Raw genomic sequence first — 20,607 nt, 5'->3', positions numbered from 1 at the left:
GCACAGACATCCCTGTGAGAGGTGGGCTAGGATGCCAGGCGGAGGGGCTGCCCCATCCCGACCGTATCAATAGCCTCCACTGCACTTCAGTTCAGTAACACTGTTTAAGAGTCACTTGTGAATTCCGCATTTCGTTGCCAATTGCAGGATACAAACCTACTGTCTATGGCGGTCGTTCAAGGCTGAGTGGTGCTCTGGCCCGGAGTCCGGCCTCTGGGCGCACTTTAACTGCTGTTTGCGAGGAGGGCTAATGAGACGACCCCGAGCAGAGACCCCGAGCAGAGACCCCGCATAATTCACGGTGTGTCTTCCTGAGGGTTCAGCTCCGTGAACCAGCCTGGGTGGCTCACAGCATCAGTTTCCCATTTCCTCTGAGGCCGCAGGTCCCAGTGCTTCTGGCCGAGGTGGGGTCACCACGGTGCACTTGGTCGGGGTGGTGAGTGCCCCCTCCCGCCTGCGTGCGGGCCCTGCCCCCCGCCTCCCTGCTCAGGGCCACGAAGCCCGGAAGCAGGGGGCGGCCCCTCCCTCGGAACCTGCCTGCAGACTGGCTCCTGGCTAAGATGCGTCCTCGCTGAAGGGAATGTGTACCGACGGCTCAGACACCGCGCGGCTCTCAGCCTGGCCCGGGACTCAGGGAGGTGGACAGCGAGGAAACGGGCTTCACACAGACCTCGGGAACGCAGATGCAGGCCTGCGTCACTGCAGAAGGTTCCCGAGGTCTGCCCAGCCCCCGCCCCACCCTCCCTCTGCTTGAAGGGCTTGTACTGAACAGCGCTGCAGGTGTGAACCAGGAGAGGCCTTTAATCTTCACCGCGCACCAAACTGCCCGTTTTGGCTGCTGCAGGATATTAAGAGGAAGGTCTGACAGTATTTATGAAGTGACAGTGTTTCCTGCCGTATCGGTGGGCGAGCAATGTCACAGCCATCAGCAATTTCTGCCTTCCCAAGGGGAATGAGGTCTCTGAAAATGGAACTCAAGGCCTGCAGTCCGGCAGATGCCTCCACCGGCCCCCACCTCCCGCCGGTGGTGACCTCCCTGAGGACCTGGAGACGGGGAGGGATGCAAGAAGTAGCTTTCTGCCCCTCCTTCAGGGGAACGAGGAGACAGAGCTGGCCCCAGAGAGCTGAGGTGCGGAGAAAGGGATGATCTCAGGGAGCCCAGAGGCTTGCATCTTCCCACGCCTAGAATGCTAAACTCCTCAACCTGATGCCTGATCTTTGGTGTCCAGACCGGCTGATCCTTTTGTTGTGAACTTGTATGTATGCAGCCTGACTCCCCTCCCTCCTCCTGGGAGCAGTTTTCTCAGGGCTACTGAGATACTGCCTCCCAGGCTCCAGTCCTAAACATGCCCGCCAAATAACTCTCTACCTTCAGGTTGTAACTGTATTTTTTTAGTTGACATTTACTTCTACGGGCTTATTGCCAACAAAGTTCTGTCTAGTAAAGGCTACGGTTTTTCCAGTAGTCATGTATGGATGTGAGAGTTGGACTATGCAGAAAGCTGAGTGCCGAAGAATTGATGCTTTTGAACTGTGGTGTTGGAGAAGACTCTTGAGAGGCCCTAAGACTGCAAGGAGGTCCAGTCAATCCATCCTAAAGGAAATCAGTCCAAAATGTTCATTAGAAGGACTGATGCTGAAGCTGAAACTCCATACTTTGGCCGCCTGATGCGAAGAACTGACTCATTGGAAAAGACCCTGATGCTGAGAAAGATCGAAGGCAGGAGAAGGGGATGACAGAGGATGAGATGGTTGGATGGCGTCACTGACACGATGGAAATGAGTTTGAGCCAGCTCTGGGAGTTGGTGATGGACAGGGAGGCCTGGTGTCCTGCAGTCCATGGGATCACAAAGAGTTGGACACAACTGAGCTGAACTGAACTGATAACTGATCTACGTGCTTATGCTTATTAAATAACCCTCAAAAAGTCTCTAAGCTCCTTTTTTATATTTGGGAATTAAGGCCCAGAGAGGGTGAATACAGCTCCCAAGGTCACACAGCTGTAAGTGGCAGGGTCTGAGTTCCAAATCGCAGTCCATCACCAAGTGCTGGGGTCTCTTCTCTGAACAATGCTTGTGCTGTTTCCAAATGCCCCCTCCCCCGTCTGAGATTCCTGGGGCTGCCACGGAAAGTTAGCACAGACAGGGGCTCAGAACCACAGCCATGTACCCTCTCAGGGTTCTGGAGGCCGACCGTCGGAGCTCCACACCCACGACCGGCTCCGGGAGAGGGGCCCTCCTGCCTCCACCATCCAGGTGTGCCCAGGCTGCAGCAGCCTCCTGGCAACCTCGACCCTATCGCACCTGTTCACGAGCCTCCCCTGGCGTCTGGGTGATGGGGCCTCCGTGGGGGCTCATGGTAGAAATGGCTCATGATGTTGACCTCACAAACAAAGAATAAAATCACAGTGACTCTTGAGACGGACCAAATTGCCCAAACAACATTCTGTTTTCCAGCTGGTGCCTACCTTCTCAAGGCTACAAGACCACCAGATTCCAGACCTCTGGCTACGTGACCATAGGGCTCACCTGCAGGCTAAGCATTAACCATCCCTTCAGGGAGTTCTTCATTGGCGGGGTGTAAGAAAGACCCTGGCAGAAAGGGAGGATGCTGGTTCTCCTTGAGGGCCAGTCGCCCCCTCATTCCCTCTGATAAGTTTCCTTTTCTTGCCTGGCTGCCTGGCTCACTCTCTTTTTTCCTTGCACTCGCCTTACATGGCAGTCTCTTCTCTTATAAGGACACTGGTCACTTGGGTAATCCTCAATGAACTCATCTCAAAACCCTCAGCTTAGCCTGCAAAGGCTGTTTTTTTTCCCAAACAAGTCAACATTCACAGATTTCTGGAGTCGGGACATGGACCTTTTCTTGGGGTAACCCTTCAACCTGCTCCAAGCCCAAATAGCCATTACCTCTGGACAGAGGGTGCCAGGCATGCATTTATCTGCTGAATAAGCAATTCTCCAGTGTCCACCCAGCCCCCACCCTGCTGTCTGTGCAGCAAACGCATGGGGTGGGCATGACCCAGGCCTGGCATCCTTACCTCAGCTGGGCATCTTGCCCAGGAGACAGTATGGCTTAGGGACTCCCATGTGGAGGTGGGGGTTGTATATGTCTGCCCGAGAGATGCTCGGTGGTGGAAAGAATAGGACTTGAGCCTTTTAGATACTCAAGCACTTTAACATCTAATTAAAATTCTGGACATAAACACATACACACAATGGAATATTACTCATTCATTAAAAAGAATGCGTTTGAATCAGTTCTAATGATGTGGATGGAACTGGAGTCTATTAAGTAAGTCAGAAAGAAAGACACCAATACAGCATATTAACTCACACATACAGAATTTGAAAAGACGGTAACGATGACCCTGTATGAGAGACGGCAAAAGAGACACAGATATAAAGAACAGACTTTTGGAGTCTGTGGGAGAAGGCGAGGGTGGGATGATTTGAGAGAATAGCGTTGAAACATGTATATTACCACATGTGAAACAGATCGCCAGTCCAGGTTCAATGCATGAGGCAGGGCGCTCAGGGCCGGTGCACTGGGATGACGCTGAGGGATGGGATGGGGAGGGAGGTGAGAGGGAAGGTCAGGATGGGGGACCCATGTACACCCGTGGCTGATTCATGTGAATGCATGGCGAAACCCACCACAGTATTGTAAAGTAATTAGCTTCCTGGAGAAGGCAATGGCACCCCACTCCAGTACTCTTGCCTGGAAAATCCCATGGATGGAGGAGCCTGGTAGCTACAGTCCATGGGGTCACTAAGAGTCGGACACGACTGAGCGACTTCACTTCTACTTGTCACTTTCATGCACTGGAGAAGGAAATGGCAACCCACTCCAGTGTTCTTGCCTGGAGAATCCCAGGGACAGAGGAGCCTGGTGGGCTGCTGTCTATGGGGTCTCAGAGTCGGACACAAGTGCAGCGACTCAGCAGCAGCAGCAATTAGCTTCCAATTAAAATAAATTAATAAATTAAAACAAAACAAAAAAACCGCTGGAGTAGACTCTACCTCTAAACTAACTGGCATTTACTGTGACCAACAATATGCCTTCATATTGACGAGTAATAGCGTGGATCCCTAAAGTCAGGACTGGCCCTGGAGTTCAGATCTTAGCAAAGCTGAAGCTCCTGATCCCCGAGCACACCCCAGTCTTCTCTGATGTCTGAACATGGGGTTTTACCGTTTTTACTTCACAGGTCTTGCTTATCTTTTATCAAATTTACCTCTGAGTACTTAATGTGCTTTGAATATTCCTGTGAATGGAATTGTTTTCTTTTTTAATTTCCAGTAACTCATTGCTAGTATATGCAAACATGATTGATTGCTCTACAGTGACCTTGTACCGTGCAACCATGCTAAAACCTCTGATTAATTCTAGTAGCTTTTGTAGATTCTGTGGGCTTTATATATAAATGATTGCCTCAACTGAAAAATAAAGGAATTTTAATTTTTTCAGTCTGTCACTCAGGCGTGTCCAGCTCTTCGAGACCCCAGGGACTGCAGCCCGGGTTCCTCCGTCCGGGGCTTCCCCAGTAGCTCAGCTGGTAAAGAATCTGCCTGCAATGCAGGAGACGCTGCTTTGATCCCTGGATCAGGAAGATCCCCTGGAGAGGGGATAGGCCACCCATTCCAGTATTCTTGGGTTTCCCTGGTGGCTCAGCTGGTAAAGAATCTGCCTACAATGCGGGAGGCCTAGGTTTGATCCCTGGGTTAAGAAGACCCCCTAGAGAAGGGAACAGCTACCCACTCCAGTATTCTGGGCTGGAGAATTCCATGGACTGTATAGTCCCTGGGGTTGCAAAGAGTCAGACAGGACTGAGCGACTTTCACTTTCACTTTTCAGTCTCCTCTGTCCATCAGGATTCTCCAGGCAAGAACAGTGGAGTGGGTAGCCACACCCTTTTCCAGGGGATCTTCCCAACCCAGGGGTCGAACCCAGGTTTCCTGCGTTGCAGGCGGCTTCTTTACCAGCTGAGCCCCCAGGGAAGCCCAAGAGTACTGGAGTGGGTAGCCTGTCCCTTCTCCAGGGCATCTTCCTGGCCCAGGAATCAAACCAGGGCCGCCTGCATTGCAGGCGGATTCTTTACCAGCTGAGCCCCCAGGGAAGCCCATCTGTGCCTATACCAGTACCTGTATCTGCTTCTGTGTCTCCTGGGTATCTATGTCATCTGTGTCTGCATGTCTCTGTCATCTGTGTCTGCATATCCGAACACGTATCTCTGCATATATGTATACCTGCACCTGTTTCTATATCTGTATGTCTATTTGTTGTTGCTCAGTTGCTAAGTCATGTCCGACTCTTTTTGACACCATGGACTGTAGCATGCCAGGCTCCTCCGTCCTTCACTATTTCCCAGAGTGTGCTCAAAGTCATGTCCATTGAATTGGTGATGCCATCCAACCATCTCATCCTCTGCTGCCCCCTTCTAGAATCTTTTGTCTTCAATCTTTCCTAGGATCAGTGTCTTCCCCACTGAGTCGGCTCTTTGAATCAGGTGGCCAAAGTATTGAAGCTTCAGCTTCAGCATCAGTCCTTCCAATGAATATTCAGGGTTGATTTCCTTTAGGACTGACTGGTTTGATCTCCTTACTGTCCAAGGGACTCGTGAGAGTCTTCTCCAGCACCACAATTTGAAAGCATCAGTTCTTTATTGTCCAGCCTTCTTTATGGTCCAACTCTCACATCCATACGTGACTACTGGAAAAACCATAGCTTTGACTAGACGGACCTTTGTTGGCAAAGTGATGTCTCTGCTTTTTAATATGCTGTCTGAATTTGCCATTGCTCTCCTTCCAAGGAGCAAGCTTCTTTTAGCTTCATGTCTGCGGGCACCGTCCACAGTGAGCTTGAAGCCCAAGAAAATAAAATCTGTCACTGCTTCCGCTCTTTCCCCTTCTATTTCCCATGAAGTGATAGGACCGGATGTCAGGATCTCAGTTTTTTAATGCTGAGTTTCAAGCCAACTTTTTCACTCTCCTCTTTCCCCCTCAGCAACAGGCTTTTTATTTCCTCTTTACTTTCTGCCATTAGAGTGGTTTATCTATATGTATCTCCATATTTGTTTATATAACTATTTATTTAGTTGCTAAGTTGTGTCTGACTCTTGCGACCCCATGGACTGTAACCCCCAGGCTTCTCTATTCATGGGATTTTCCAGGCAAGGATACTAGAGTGGATTGCCGTTTCCCTCTCCACGGGATCGTCTGGACCCAGGGGTCAAGCCCGTGTCTTCCGTATTGACAGGCACGTTCTTCAGCGCTGCGCCGCCGGGGAGACCTTATATACACACATCTGTATCTGTGCTTGTATACCTGCGCCTGTATCCACATCTGTGTCTGCATCTGTGTCTTTGCACTCGTGCTGCCCAGCCTCTCCAGCGCAGCGTCGAATGGCCGCGACTGGAGCAGATGCCCTGGCCCACCCCGGCCTCAGGGCAGAGGGATAATTCTTCTGTCGTCCAGTGCAGTATTAGCTGTAGTTATTTTGGTCCCTGATTGCTTGTAGTTACCTTTTATTAGGTTGGGAGAGTTTTCTATTAGTATGCTGAGAGTTTTATTGAAAATGGATATTGAATTTTGTTAAACGTGTTTTCTATACCTATTACAATGACTATATGAATTTTCTCTTTTGGTTTGCTAGTGTGGTGGATTGCACCAGTTAACTTTTTAAATTTAAAGTAATCTTGCTTTTTGTGACAAACTCCATTTGGCTACAACATGTCATTTTTAGACGTATTGGTTTGATTTACTAAAATTGTTAAGAATCTGCATTTATAAGAGCTGTCTTGGAATATCTTTCTGTCTGATTTTGGTAGTCTTAGTGTGAATGCTAGCCAAAATAACTTGGAAAGTGTTGCCTCTTCTTTAGTTTTTTGGAAGAATTTGCATAGACTTGAACTTTGGAAGGTTGAGGTAGGTAGATATCCCCTTAACTGGAAAATTAAGAGGGATTCCACCTCAAGTTTTTCATGCACAAATATTTTTAACTACAGTTTCAACTTTTGTAATGGGTGTAGAGCTGTTCAGGTTATTATTTCTTTTTGAGTAAAATCTGATAGCCTGTTCTTTAAATAAATTAATTTTTTCATCTATGCTGTCAGCTTCAAGGGCATTATTCCTTTATTTTGCTTTTAGTATCTATAGAATCTGCAGTGATGTCTCATTTCTGTCATTGCAAATTTATGTCTTTCCTTTGTGAGATATAGCTAGAGGCTTGTTAATTTTATTGCATTGAAAAAACTTCTCTCAGTTTCTTTTCTTTGTTCTTTTTTTCCCATGCCATCAGTTTCTGTTCTTACCCTTCTTTTTCATTTTTGTTTTAGGTTTAATGTGTTATTTTCTTAAGGTTGAAGCAGAGGTTATTAATTTGATATCTTTCTTCTTTTCTAATATAGATATTTTAGCTTCTAAACAACATTTCTTAAGATGTATCAAAAACATTTTGATATGTTATGTTACGATTTTCATCTAGTTCAATTTTTTTTCCTGAATTTTTCTTTTGATCTGTTCTTTGGGGCACTTATTCTAAGTGTTTTGCTTAGCTTACAGACATATAGAATTTTCTTCTTTTTTTTGGTTACTGATTTCAAATTTAATTTCACTATAGTTGGAAAATATGGCTCGTATGATTTGAATTGTTTCAGATTTACTGAGACTTGGGTTATGGTCTAGAACACGGTATGTCTTGGCAAGTGTTTTCTGTGCCCCTGAAGACTATGAATATTCTGCACTTGAAAATAATGTTTATCTGCAGCTTAGGTCATATGAGTTTCAAGTTTCCTGTATTCTTACTGATTTTCTCTCTCCTTGCACTATAAGTTATTGATGGAAAAAGGTTTAAATCTCTGACCTAATTGTTTATTTTTTTCTAGAACTATCACAGTTTTTTAGTCCGCATCTGTGTGTGCCTTGCTATTAAATGCATACATTTTGAAATATTTTCGCGGCTTCTTAGTAGATTGAACTCTTGATTATTATGAAACAATCTTTATCCCTGGTAATGCTTTCTGTTTTACTTTGTCTGATATTAACATAAACAGCCCAGCTTTTTTAAAAATCAGTGTTAGCATCGTCTATATTTTGCATTCTTTATGTTTCAAGTGGGCATTAAGGTTATATATTTTTTAGTGATGATTTTAGGGAATATGATCTAAATATTTGATTTTTCATTGTCCATTTTTCAAGTAACAGTATACCACTTCATGTATAGTATGGCAACCATATTAAATTACACTCACAATTCTCTTCGTCCTTGTACTATCGGTGTTATCAATTATATTTTTTATATGGCATGGAGAAGGGAATGGGAACCCACTCCAGTATTTGTGCCTGGAGAATCCCATGGCTAGAGAAGCCTGGTGGGCTGCGGTCTGTGGGGTCACAAAGGATCGGACGCAACTGAGTGGCTAACGCAATATGTATCATAAATGCTTTAACACACCATTGTCCTTTTCTTGAAGCAGTCGTCTTCTAAGAGAATTTTTAAAGGAAAGAAGTGTCATTCATATTTATCTTTCTTGACGCTCTTTCTTTCTTTATTTTACCCTTTTCTACCTGGTGTCATTTTTCTTCTTAAAAGACATGTCTACTGGCTATGGATTATTTTTCAGCCAGAAATTTATTTTGCTTCATTTTCAAAGTTACTTTGCTGGATATGTTTTGTTTTGTGCTTTTTTCCAGAACTTTAAGATGCTATCTCAGAGTGCACGCTATGCAAAGTCACCACGGTGCTATTGACTGTATCTCCTGTGCTGTGCATTATGTCTGTGACTTGGAATAAGCTATGATAACTGCTTAGTGTCCTTGTTACTAATGATCCCCTTTGTATCATTTCTGAGTCTATTTCTATTGACTGGTCTCCCTCTCATTATTGACCATGTTTTCCTGCTTCTTTCCATGACTGGTAAATTTTATTAGACATTGTCAGTTTCGCCTTGCTGGCTACTAGACTTTTTAAAATATTTCTATGGGTATCCTTAAGCTTTTGTCTGGATTACAGTTAAATTACATGGAAAGATGTGACCCTTTTGAGCCTTGTTTCTGAGCTTAGCCGTGTGGTGGCAGGGGACGTTTGGTTTGGGGCTAGTTTTGCCCTGCTATTGGGAATATCCTTCTGACTATCTACCCAGTGCCAGCTCATCGCACGATTTTTCTCTCCCTAATCCTATGGGAACACGGGGGCTTCCCTGATGGCTCAGGGGCAAAGACTCTGCCTGAAAGGCAAGAGGCCGCCTGCAAATACCAGAGACTCTGGTTCGACCCCTGGATCGGGAAGATCCTCCAGAGGAGGAAATGGCAACCCACTCCAGCATTCTTGCCTGGGAAATCTCAGGGACAGAGGGGCCTGGTGGGCCACAGTCCATGGGGTCGCAGGAGTCAAGCAGGACCTCACTCCCGCGTGTGCCCTCGGGGCCTTTCTCTGTCCCCTGGGAGCTTCCTCACATGCACGCATTGGCTGTCACTCAGCTTTGCTCAGCAGGGCGACGTCTGGACGCTGCAGTTCTTTGCAGCTTCTTATCTACGTATCGTTCGTCTTTCTAGGACCCTGACACCTGAGTTATAGCTGCCATGAGCGCCACAAAATCCAAATTCTTTTTGTTTGTTTGTTTTTCAGCTTAGGAAATGCACTTGATTTTGCCTCATCCCCCCTCCCTCCCCCGCCACGGCCCTGGCATCTTGACTTCTCCTCTGCGCAGGAGCTGGGCAATGCCAGGACTCACCTGGTCTCCTCTCTCTCTAGGGGATGTCTGGCTTGTGCTCCCTGGTGGCCAGCATCTGGAAACTTATTCTATTCTCTCATATCTATCTATCTATCTATCTATCCATATGTACAATGACTATATATATTTTTTCAATTTTTTTTCAGAAGTCATTTTTCAGTTGTTTCAAGTGGGGAGAGTAAGCTCCACCCTGGTTAGTCCATCTTGATAGAAATCATACTGTTTTTGAAAGTGACTTAAGTCAGTGCCTGCGTTAACACAAGGGAGCACATACATGTAACTAACACGTACTGAGCAGCAACGACTTCCTTCACTTCTCTCTAGATGCCGGGTTGTGGTGGTGAGCCAGCCAGACAACACATATTCCCCTGTAGAGCTTATACTTGGTGAGGTGTAGACTGGCAATTAAGCAGATGGCATGGCGTATCTGATGCTAATGAGTGCCATCAGAGAAAATAGATCTAGGCGGGTAGAACTGGGAATCTGGTTATTGTGCATTTAAAATGCAGTGACCATTAAGGAGAGGACATTGGATCAAGTACTTTCAAGACACGAGAGTGTGCGCCCTGCGGACACCTGGGTGGAAGAGAGCCAAGCAAAGGAGTTGGCAATGCATGGCAGCGTCTGGTATTCCTGGACTCCTGAGAAATAATCAGGAAGATATGCTATAGCCTGAGCAGAGTGAAGTGAGAGAGTGGTAGGTACCTTCACGGTCTGCATTAGCATCAGAAAGAAAACCCTGCTCCCCAGCCTTTGGGGTCCAGATCGTCAGAGACAGCTGTGGATAGACTTCCTACCCCTGTTTCCAGACAGGGCAACCTTGCGGGATGAGAACGAAGAGGTGAGCTCAGAGTGCTCTCTTTTGACAGTCGTCGTGCTGTAGGAGGAGGGGGAGGTCACTGGTGCGGCTGGTGGATGTGTCTGGGGGAGCCTGCGGCTCGCGTGCAAGGAGCGGAGATTCATGAAAAGGTGAGGGAGATGACGCCTGCTCTGGTGGCTGAGAGCACCTTGGTGGCAGCTGACCGTCTTCCTGTCTAACCTCGGCGATGGACACTTTTTTCTGTTTCAGTTCTATGGAGGAGCGTGAGTGATAAATGCAGATCCTGGGATGTTCTGGAGCACATTTTTCTGACCCTTCAAATCTTAATGTTGTCTGTAGTAAAGTAATAGTAATAACTGTCTCTATCTTATAGGGATTTCAGGACGATTAGTGATATTAGTACACTCAAGGCCTTTGTAACTGTGCCTGCTGCTGCTGCTGCGGCTAAGTCACTTCAGTCATGTCCGACTCTGTGCGACCCCACAGACGGCAGCCCACCAGGCTCCCCTGTCCCTGGGATTCTCCAGGCAAGAACGCTGGAGTGGGATGCCATTTCCTTCCCCAGTGCATGAAAGTGAAAAGTGAACGTGAAGTCACTCAGTCGTGTCCGACCCTCAGTGACCCCATGGACTGCAGGCTTCCAGGCTCCTCCATCCACAGGATTTTCCAGGCAAGAGCACTGGAGTGGGGTGCCATTGCCTTCTCCGATAACTGTGCCTGGAACACAGTAAATACACATGTGGTAAGACCTCATCAGATATCAGCTGTGGTGATGGGCATCATCTTCACCACCACCATCATGACGGCTGTCACCATCAGCAGAGCCAACACCACCACCACCGTCACCACCGCCACGGCCGTAGCACTGACATCTTCACCGCCACCATTGGCACAACCACGGCGTCACCACCACCGTCACCACCACCACACCTTATCTTCACCACCATCAAAATCAAAATCAACGGCCTACCCCAAGTCACCTTCATCGTCACCACTGCCTTTCTCATACCACCACCACCACCACCACCACCACAGCTTACCTTAACCATCACCATCACCGGTGTAATCAGCAACATAGCTGACATCACCACCCCTGTGCCATCACCACCATCATCACGGTCTAATCATCACAAACACCACCACCACCATCGTCACCATCACCTTGTCATCAATAACGTCACCACCTTCAGCACCATCACACAACCGTCCCGTCGCTATAAACACTGCTTCCACCATCACCACCATCACCACTCCTTACCATCACCATCATCACATCAAATTCAACAGCCCACCCCAAGTCACCTTCATCTTCATCACCGCCTTCCTCATATCACCACCAGCATCACCATCACCACACCTTATCATCAGCGTCATCACATCAAATTCAGCAGCCCACCCCAAGTCACCTTCATCACGTCACCGCTGCCTTCCTCACACCACCACCACACACCTTCCCATCACCATCATCACAGCCAAAATCAGCAGCCCACCCCAAGTCACCTTCACCATCGTCACTGCCACCTTCCTCATATCACCACCATCACCACCATCACCACACCTTATCATCAGCATCATCACATCAAAATCAGCAGCCCACCCCAAGTCACCTCATCGTCGTCACCGCCTTGCTCACACCACCACCACCACACACCGTATCACCGCCACCGTCACCGCCGTCGTCACCGCCACCGTCACCGGCACTGTTGTCGTTCTTCCCACCGCCACCACCACACGCAGCATCACCATCACCATCAGCAGCAGCACCACCGCCACAACCACACCTTCCCAGCATCACCTTCACCGTCGTCATCACCGCCACCAGCACCGCCACCGCCATCGCCTCGTATGGCCACTCCCAACGCCAGCGTGGCCTTGTTCCTGAAGAGTCTTCTTCCTAGTCTTGATATTCAAGCCTTATCACCATCTTCAGAGGAACAGTTGAGTGCCATTCCATCCAGGGGAGAAGATGGGAACTCTGTGAGCTGGGTGCCAAGTCAATGCTGCCATTAAGGAGAGTGAACAAACCCTTGATTTCAGATTCTAAGACGTGACTTCTTCCTGTAGACGGAACGAGTTACACAGAGCCCTGCTGCTTCTAATTCCACCCTTAGATTCATAGATAGAAGTGATTCCACCAGCACCACAGTGGAGTGAGTTTCAGTTTCGATCATTTTATTGGCGTGACAACGTATACAGGAATTGCCAATGTTAATACATCAAATTTCGGAGTCTCAGAGGTGGCGGTCAAGCATGTCTCTATTTCTCATTACTGTCTTTCCAGGTCGGTGTCAGGCTCTAGGTACCTTAAGGTTGTTCCTGCCAAGATTTGGGCTTATTTCAGTTTTATGGTTTTTCTTCTTACTTCTGCTGTGACAGAATTTCTTCACCATTTTCAAAACTGGAGAATAATATTGCCTAAGTTTCTGCATCTCGTAAGGAGGAGTGAAGCCATTTTCTGCCCAGTGTTGCTTCCTTATGACAGTCACTGAGTTAAGTTCCAGTTGCTTCTTCTGGTTAGAGAGGTAAATGGTGTGGAAGGTGAGCCCAGACCATCGGAAGTGCTGGGCCTGTCAGGCACAAACGCAGTGTTCACGTACAGTCAGAGCTGGTCGGTTATTGAATACAGTCCAGTGATTACATGAGAGCCATTTTAGCGGTTGTTTCGTCATCCTATCTTGAGATAAAATTATTGACCTTGAGATGTGACAGTTTGGGCGACAATCCATAGTACTCCTAAGAACTTTTTCTCATAGCATCTAGAGCCTTGAAATATCAGTTTTGTCTATCTGAATTTCTATTACGGAGTGCTACCATGGTGAGGGAAGGATCCAGTCAGAATATATACTGTGTGCTGTGCAGTAATAAAGCGAACTCTCGGAGACGGTGAAGACAGGGAAGACTGGCACGCTGCAGTCCATGGGGTCGCAAAGAGTCGGACACGGCTTGGTGACTGAAACACAGCAACAATGAAGTATTGTCTTTAGCCTGGTCTTTCTTTCCCTTATTTTTTAAAATCCAACGTAGAAGTTGTAGAAATCCAAGAAATGCGCCGTGTTTTTCGAATACCCCCTAATTTTTCCTCCCAAATCTCCGTCCCACACTTCTATTGAGTGAAGGAATATCGGACATGTAGTGCCATAGATTAGAAAACTGTAGGAAACTTTAGAGATATCCTGACCCGGTTTCCTTAGCCCTAGAGTATAATGTAACCTTTTCATTAAAGTGTGGCGTTTCTGTATTTCTGGGCTTCCCTGGTGGCTCAGTAAGTAAAGACCTGAGTTGGTAAAGAACTAAGTCAGTAAAGATCCGCCTGCAGTGCAGGAGAGCCGGGTTTGACCCCTGGATTGGGAAGATCCCCTGGAGGAGGGCATGGCAACCCACTCTGGTATTCTCGCCTGGAGAATCCCCCGGACAGAGAAGCCAGGTGGGCTACAGTTCACGAGGTCCCAAAGAGTCAGACATGACTGAGTGACTAAGCACAGCACATAATATTATCTTTTTAGTAAATTGAGGCTTCTCTGATATTTCCTAAAAAGTTAGTCTGAAAAATTATGGTTTAAATGTTCTGTGCTACCACCCCCTACTGCTCCACGCCAGTGACATGCCTAGACCCTGCCTGACGAGTTTTTGTTTTGGGGAATCTATCCCTGTTGAATGTTTTGCAATCATCTCCCCGGTGGTGAAAATGCTTTGAGCCAGGGCTGCATTTCAAACAGCTTTGCTTTTCCAAAGCCTCCCGGAGGTGCCAGCTCACGATGTGCAAAAGAAAGTGGATAATGAAGCACTTTAATTAATGTGAATATGATGAAATTTTAACTGAGGCTGATGGGCTCCGGTTAAGAATCAATCACTGTCTCTTACCCCTCTGATGGATCTGAGAATCTGTGAAATGAAACACCGCCAAGGTGCTCACCTCGGAAGAGGAAATTGCGCGAGAGGACTTTGATTTATCGGGCCCCCGACAGGACGGGTCTGAGGCAGTATTGGGCTTTGTGAGCCCATGGTACTTCCGTCGTGAAGGTTATTCCTGCTCTCATAGCGTGTCACGCTCCCGTCTGCACTCAATCACCGCCCCGCGCTCTGAGGCCTGGGTTGATAAACATATTCATTATAGGAAGAACCACTCCTCAAACTGGTGATGAGGCATGTTCCAGGGCAAGGGGAAGAGTCCCTGAAAGGGTCCCAGGGGGACCCCCCCGCAGGAGCTAACAAGCTCCTTGGCAGTTTTCTCTGGGTGTAATTTTCTGAGCACTGGAAACTTGGGGGGAGGGGGTCCTTCTGAGCCCTCAATAGCCCATAAGTGAAGTCGCTCAGCTGTGTCTGACTCTTTGCGACCCCATGGACTGTAGTCTACCGGGCTCCTCTGTCCATGAAATTTTTCAGGCAAGAATACTGGAGTAGGTTGCCATGTCCTTCTCCAGGAGATCTTCCTGACCCAGAGATTGAACCCGGATCTCCCAAATTGTAGGCAGACGCTTTACCATCTGAGCCACGAGGGAAGTCCTGAATAAAGGCAAATGCACGGTGACGCCGAAATCCTGCTATGGCTTGACATGCACTCAGGAAGGATTCTAGTCCTTGTCCAGAGTCCCCGGCACTTTTGGGAGGTGCTGGAGGTCTTCCTGTCCCACGAGCCACATCCGTCCCCATCTTTGTGACCAGAACTGCCTGGGACGCAGCCCCTCCACCTGGCTCTACCCTGCTGAGCTGGACCGCTGGTCAGTCCTGGCCACCTCCTCCTCTGAGGCTGGCTGAGGCTGAGAAGGTGATGCTCTGTCCTTCTCACGGGTCCCCATTTGCCCAGGTTCTCTGACCCCACAGGGTCAGGGCGCTGGGAGAGCCTGGTGAAGTGGGCTGCCCTTCCCAGCTGCCCCTGGATGCCCAGGCCTGATGGCTGCCCCCGGCTCAGGGCCACCCCACGGCCGGCTCCTGTCACCTCTCCGTCTGTGAGCTTTCTCCATGGAATCGAGTCCACGTGGTTTTGAAGGACTACAAACATTTCTGATCATATTACATTTTATAAAGCTTGTAGTTGAGAAACACTGAACTTTTTCACTGAATTGCTGCTAATCTAGGTCGCTACCTCCCTGCAATCCTGAAGCTGGCTTTTTAAGCCTCAGTCACACTTGACATTTATCCCTGCTGAGCGTTACTTGATCGGTTTGCAGCATGTGTGTAGTGTGCCCTTGGTGCCCGGCGCTTTTGGTTTTGAGTGTTCTGAATAGGGCGGGGCTGGGGCTACTGTCGAGACCATTGAGATGGATGCCTGCCTGGGGGGACAAACCGGACCTTGTCCCCGCTAGCCGTGCCTCCACTGAGGCTCCTGCTGTCTCACCCGCCAGCCTGCACGTCCTTAACGAGCTCGGTGGGTAACTGGACCCCAGTGTCTCCCTTCCCACAGACCTGGAATCTTGCTGGACTGGAAGACTAAACCTTGGTCTAACGGCATCAAGGCCCCACGACTATGGCCACAGAATCTCTCCTATTTCAGCTCCTAACTCAGGCCACACAAGTGTCCAGTGAGCCTTTGACCCTGTGTGCGTGCACATGCTGAGTAGCTTCAGTCTGACTCTTCGCGACCCCTTGGGCTGTAGCCCTCCAGGCTCCTCTGTCCAGGGGGATTCTCCAGGTGAGAATACTGGAGTGGGTTGCCATTTCCGTCTCCAGGGGGTCTTCCCGACCCAGGGATTGAACCCGCGACTTTTATGCTGCCTGCACTGGCAGGCACGTTCTTACCACTAGTGCCCCCTGGCAGTGCCGTATTTGGCCATTTGTAGACAGGTCGAGCTGTCAACAGATGTATACATTTCAAGACAGGTGGGCTTGAGAGGAAGAGAGAAACCCTTCCAGAGTGCGATGAGTCACAGTAGCTGACCTGCGCCTGCTACTTGAGGTTTGCTTGGTGATTTCATGAACACCAGCATCCTGTTCCCATGGTAACGGTTTAGGTATTAGGCATCACAGAATCACAGGCTCAGCACTGACTTACCCTGGATCCCAGGTCCTGACCCTGGGAGACACAGCCAGGACTCACTCAGGTCTAGCCTCTTCATTTCTAACCTGCCGCGTGGCTGACGGCTGCTTCTCCCTCCAGCTTGAAACCTCTCAGAGCCTCGGACTGTGATGGCCTCGCTGGCATCAGGCTGCGGGGGCAGAGACGGGCGTTACAGAGCTCTCAGAGCCCTCGGACTGTGACGGCCCCGCTGGCATCAGGCTGCGGGGGCAGAGACGGGCGTTACAGAGCTCTCAGAGCCCTCGGACTGTGATGGCCTCGCTGGCATCAGGCTGCCGCTGGCAGAGACGGGTGTTACAGAGCTCTCAGAGCCCTCGGACTGTGACGGCCCTGCTGGCATCAGGCTGCGGGGGCAGAGACGGGCGTTACAGAGCTCTCAGAGCCCTCGGACTGTGACGGCCTCGCTGGCATCAGGCTGCTGCTGGCAAAGATGGGCATTACAGAGCTCTCAGAGCCCTCGGACTGTGACGGCCTCGCTGGCATCAGGCTGCCGCTGGCAGAGACGGGCATTACAGAGCTCTCAGAGCCCTCGGACTATGATGGCCTCGCTGGCATCAGGCTGCGGGGGCAGAGACGGGCGTCACAGAGCTCTCAGAGCCCTCGGACTGTGACGGCCACACTGGCATCAGGCCGTGGGGGCAGAGACGGGCATTATAGAGCTCTCAGAGCCTTCGGACTGTGACGGCCCCCTTGGCATCAGGCCTCGGGGGCAGAGACGGGCGTTATAGAGCTGAGGTGAAGGCCTTGTCTTCCCTGTGCTCTGCCAGTCTGATGTCGTGAGAGTGACGTGCACTTTCTGGCTGACTGTGTCCCCTCCTCAAGGCTGGAGATGGTGAGCTTTTCCACAGTCACCTACGTGTCCTGCCCGGATCTATCACGTCCAGGCTCCCTGTTCATAACCCTGTTCCCACTCGACACCTATAATCCCTGCCCTGGCTCCCTGTCCCAAGAAGATGGATGGCCCATGTTGTCACTCGTAGGAAGGTATTTAAATAAAAACCACACTTCTGTCTGTGTCCCATTTTCCTGCTGAGCAGGGGAGGCAACCTCATTAAGTCGAATTAGATGTGGCTTTTTAAACTTCCCTTCACAGCATTCTGTTTCGAATCTGAGACCTATCACAGCACGTTGCCTTTTTGTGAGTAAACTGACTCTGCTGAGTCTGTTGGGGGTTTCCAGCCTCCTTTCTGCACGGCTTCCCTGGTGGTGGCTCAGGTGATTAAGAATCTGCCCACGATTCTGGAGACCTGGGTTCGATTCCTGAGTCAGGAAGATCCCCTGGCAAAGTGAATGGCTACCCACTCCAGCATTCTTGTCTGGAGAATCCTATGGACAGAGGAGCCTGGAGGGCTACAGTCCACGGGGTTGCAAAGAGTTGGAGTTGACTGAGTGACTAACACACCTCCTTTCTATTTCAGGGGAGAAATGGTTCCCTTTCCACCCCAGCATGGGTTTCAGAGCCCAGCCTGGCCCTTGCTGGACCTGAGGACCCACTCCTGACCCCAGCTTGCCTGGGACCCGGGCTCCTCACTCTGGAGGTTGACTCCAGGTGCCTGTCGGAGGCAGAGGAGGGTCAGTGGGTCTTGTGGCCCCAGGCTCCATATTGCCAGCATCTCTTGGGAGTTAGGTGATGGCTGGTCTCACGGGAGCCTCTTCTCATGTGCAGCCTGGGGAGGGGATTCGGGGACAGGGGAAGCGTCACCCCTGTGCACCCAGGCCACAGAGCTTACTCCTGCCAGAGAGATTCTAGGGGGGCCCTCACCGATCCTGTCTGCAGCTCTGAGTGCAGAGGAGCCCAGTCCAGGGCTGGTGGAGGCTGCAGGCGCCTGTTCTCTGCCGGGAGGCCGGGTCTGCTGAAGGGGACGCTGATGGCATCATCTCCTCTGTGCTAGCATCCTGAGCCCCTTACGCTTTTGTTCATCACAGCCACGCCGGGAGGAAGAGCAGACCTCCTTGCCTCATGGACAGGGAATCAGGATATCAGGGGGCCGGGGATGCCTGCGCTCAGCACTGCGTGAGTCTGTGCCTGCCGGGTACCTTCCACCACGCGGCCAACCGACCACATCCCGCACACGGGGCTAGCCCGATCCTGGCAGCGATAGGAGGGCAGTGGGACACTCCTGGTGTGCTGACTGAGGTACACGCAGTGTCTGCCCACCTGGCTGGCTGCCCACTGCTCTTCTACAGATCCTAACGATGATCCCAAAGGCATTTTATTCCAAGGCGCAAAAGCATTTGTTGACCAGAACAGCAAGTATCTTAAGAAAACCTAGAAAAATACAGATGTGGGGCGGGGGGGCGGGGGGAAGCTCCGTGCAGACACAGAACTTCATGCGCACTTACAGGTATATGTGGATGGGGACATGGACACACTCAGAGGTTAGATTTGATCTAGAATACATAGATTGTGTGTGTATATATACAAATAACATTTGTAGATGTGGAAGTAAATGGCCTAGGTTTCGATTGTATACAGGTACTGATAGGTGTGCGGTGGTCTCTTATTCCCAACTCTCTAAGAATTTTCCGCAGTGTGTTGTGACCTACACAGTCTAAGGCTTCAGCGTAGTCAGTGAAACAGAAGTAGATGTTTTTCTGGAATTCCGTTGCTTTTTCTACAGTCCATCAGGTGTTGGCAATTTGATCTCTGGTTCCTCTGCCTTTTCTAAATCCAGCGTGAACATCTGGAAGTTTTCAGTTCATATACTGCTGAAGCCTGGCTGAAGGATTATTACTGTACAATATTCGCATTGATAGATGTGGATATAGATCAAGGTGAGATTTAGATACGGGCATAGATTAAAGTTTAGACGACATAGACTACCTGTGAGTACACGTGTGTGTACACATATATAAAATACGTAAATAGATACAGATGAAATAGATGTGGCTAGAAAGATCAGACTTAGATGTTGCTGTTCAGTCGCTCAGCTGTGTCCAACTCTTTGTGACCCCATGGACTGCAGCACGCCAGGCTTCCCTATCCTCATCATCTCCCGGAGCTTGCTCAAATGCGTGTCCATTGAGTCACTGAAGCCATCCAACCATCTCATCCTGTCGTCCCCTTCGCCTCCTGCCTTCAGTCTTTCCCAGCATCAGGGTCTTTTTCAGTGAGTCAGGTCTTTGAATCAGAAGGCCAAAGTACTAGAGCTTCAGTTTCAGCATCAGTCCTTCCAATGAATATTCAGTGTTGATTTCTTTTAGAATTGGCTGGTTTTATCTTCTTGCTGTGCAAGGGACTCTCAGAAGTCTTCTCCAGCACCACAGTTTGAAAACATTGATTCTTTGATGCTCAGCCTTCTTTATGGTCCAGCTTTCACACCTGTACACGACTACTGGAAAAACCATAGCATTGACTATATGGACCTTTGTCAGCAAAATGATGTCTCTGCCTTTTAATACGCTATATTTGCCATAGCGTTTCTTCCAAGGAGCAAGTGTCTTTTAATTTCATGGCTGTAGTTACCAACAACAGTGATTTTGGAGCCCAAGAAAATAAAGTCTGTCACTGTTTCCATTCCCCCCACCCCAATCTATTTACCATGAAATTATGGGACTGGATCCCATGATCTTAGCTTTTCGAATGTTGAGTTCTAAGCCAGCTTCTTCAAGCCTCTTTCACCTTTATCGAGAGGCTCTTTAGTTCCTCTTCACTGCCATAAGGGTGGTGCCATCTGCACATCTGAGGTTATTGAAGTCTCTCCCGCCAATCTGGATTCCAGCGTGTGCTTCATCCAGCCTGGCCTTTTGCGTGACGTATTCTCCATTGTCAGGGTGCTTATGACGTCACACCAGTGTCTTCTTAAATTGATTGGTACTGTGGCAATGATGCTGGGAGGGATTGGGGGCAGGAGGAGAAGGGGACGACAGAGGATGAGATGACTGGATGGCATCACCGACTCGATGGATGTGAGTCTGAGTGAACTCCGGGAGTTGGTGATGGACAGGGAGGCCTGGCGTGCTGTGATTCATGGGCTCACAAAGAGTCGGACACAACTGAGCGACTGAACTGAACTGAACTGAACTGTGGCAGAATGTCA

Source organism: Capricornis sumatraensis, chromosome 18, assembly GCF_032405125.1.
Source record: "Capricornis sumatraensis isolate serow.1 chromosome 18, serow.2, whole genome shotgun sequence".
NCBI lineage: Eukaryota > Metazoa > Chordata > Mammalia > Artiodactyla > Bovidae > Capricornis > Capricornis sumatraensis.
The sequence above is the reverse complement of the archived record's forward strand: the minus strand, read 5'-3'. Positions refer to the sequence as shown.